Source organism: Propithecus coquereli, unplaced genomic scaffold (assembly GCF_000956105.1).
Source record: "Propithecus coquereli isolate 6110/MARCELLA unplaced genomic scaffold, Pcoq_1.0 Scaffold470, whole genome shotgun sequence".
In the NCBI taxonomy this organism is placed as follows: Eukaryota; Metazoa; Chordata; class Mammalia; order Primates; family Indriidae; genus Propithecus; species Propithecus coquereli.
In genome coordinates, this window is record NW_012150508.1 from 1398854 (window position 1) to 1401048 (window position 2195).

At 50.2% G+C, this 2195-nt stretch overlaps 1 pseudogene; it reads left to right on the top strand.

Annotated features, from left to right (window-relative positions):
• Nucleotides 1-416: 416 nt before the first annotated feature.
• Nucleotides 417-1934, top strand: LOC105819141 (annotated as a pseudogene).
• Nucleotides 1935-2195: the final 261 nt, after the last annotated feature.

Below are 2195 nucleotides of genomic sequence, written 5' to 3' on the forward strand. Positions count from 1 at the left end.
AAATACACATAACATAAAATTTACCATCTCAACCATTTTTAAGTGTGTAGTTCAGTAGTGTTAGGCATATTCACATTGCTGTGCAACTAATCTCCAGAACTTTTTTATCTTGCAAAACTGTAACTCTATGCCCATTAAAAAACACCTCCTCAGTTTCTCCTCCTTCCAGCCCCAGGAAACCACTGTTCTACTTTCTGTTCCTGTGAGTTTGACAACTCCAGATACCTCATATTAGTGGAACCATACAATAAAGCTTTGTTTTAACTTTTCACCCTGAGCTTAGCTTAGAACATGACTATGAGTAAAATAATTTCACTGATCACATAATGTTGAGTTTAGAAGGTTGACTGGGCCATCCTGTAAGTGAGGTCAAGACTGTAGGTGAAACCAAGCATGATTATCACCAGCAACTCGAGATGGCGGACGAGAGTGGGATGGCTGCGAAGCCACCGGTGAGGGAGGGAAACAGAACCGCCGTGAGCACTGCAGTGATTGCGAGAACACGGAAGACAACAGCTACAACCGGGGTGGTTTGAGTCCAGCCATTGACACCGGAGCCAAAAGAAAGAAAAAGAAACAAATAAAGAAGAAAGAAAAAGGCAGCGAGACAGATTCAACCATGAACTTCTTGCCAGCAGAGAGGATCCAGGAAATACCAGAGGCCATTGAGCTGTTCTCAGTCGGTCAGGGACCTGCCGAAACCGTGGCGGAGGCTAGCAACCGCAGCTACCGTTCTGGGACACGCAGCCTGTCCCCGCACTGGGCGAAGCGGTGAACACCCACCACGTGGTGGAGCCTGACAAAGCCGACATCCGCCGGGAGCCCCATACGCTGCCCCGGGGCTTCGCCTGGGAAGCCTTGGACCTGGGGCGGTGGTGTGCTGAAAAGACTACTCCCTCCGGAAAGAGAGCTATGCGGAAGATGACGACGACGTGTTCCGATTTGATTATTCCCCAGAATTTCTTTTGTGGGCTCTCCGGCCACCCGGCTGGCTCCCCCAGTGGCACCGCGCGGTCCGGGTGGTCTCGAGTCAGAAACTGGTTGGGTTTATTAGCGCCATCCCAGCAACCGTCCATGTCTATGGCACAGAGAAGAAGATGGTGGAGATGAACTTCCTGTGTGTGCACAAGAAGCTGCGCTCCAAGAGGGTGGCTCCACTCCTCATCCGAGAGGGAACCAGGCGGGTTCACCAGAGGGCATTTTCCAAGCTGTTTACACTGCCGGTGTGGTAGTACCAAAGCATGTTGGCAGCTGCAGGGACTGGCATCGGTCCCTAAACCCTCGGAAGTTGATTGAAGTTCTCCCACCTGAGCAGAAATATGACCATGCAGCACGCCATGAAGCTCTACCGACTGCCAGAGACTCCCAAGACAGCTGGGATGCAACCAGTGAAAAAAAGGACCTTCCAGTAGTGCACCAGCTCCTTACCAGGTACTGGAAGCAGTTTCACCTCACGCCAGTCATGAACCAGGAGGAGGTGGAGCACTGGTTCTAACCCCCGGGAGAATACGATCGACACTTCCGTGGTGGAGAATGCAAATGAAGAGGTGACAGATTTCCTGAGCCTTTATATGCTTCCCTCCACCATCAAGAACCATCCAACCCACAAGAGTCTAAAAGCTGCTTATTCCTTCTACAACGTGCACACCCAGACCCCTCTTCTAGACCTCATGAGCGACGCCCTTGTTCTCGCCCAAGTGAAAGGGTTTGACGTGTTCAATGCACCGGATCTCATAGAGATCAAAACCTTCCCGGAGAAGCTCAAGTTTGGCACTGGGGACGGCAACCTGCAGTATTATCTTTACAATTGGAAATGCCCCAGCATGGGGGCAGAGAAGGCTGTGCTGGTGCTACAATAACCAGTCGCCAGTGAGATTCTGGATAAAGCCACTGAGAATTCCAACCAGGAAATGGAGCCCCACAAATTGGTCCAATTTTCACAAACGTGAGAATCCCTGGCAAGGGGAACAGAGCTGAACCAGCTTTACCAAACCGCCAGTGAACTTGACAATGTATTGCAATGGCGTGGGCTGCGTGACGTCACCTTTGGCTGTGTCTCTGGTCTCCCTGTTTTCCAGTTAATCACATCCTCATGCAGCCGTGATCAAGGGAATGTAACTGCTGAAAACTAGCTCGTGATTGGCATCTTATGGAGTTAACGGGTGAATAATAAAAGTATATATATATAAACAAAT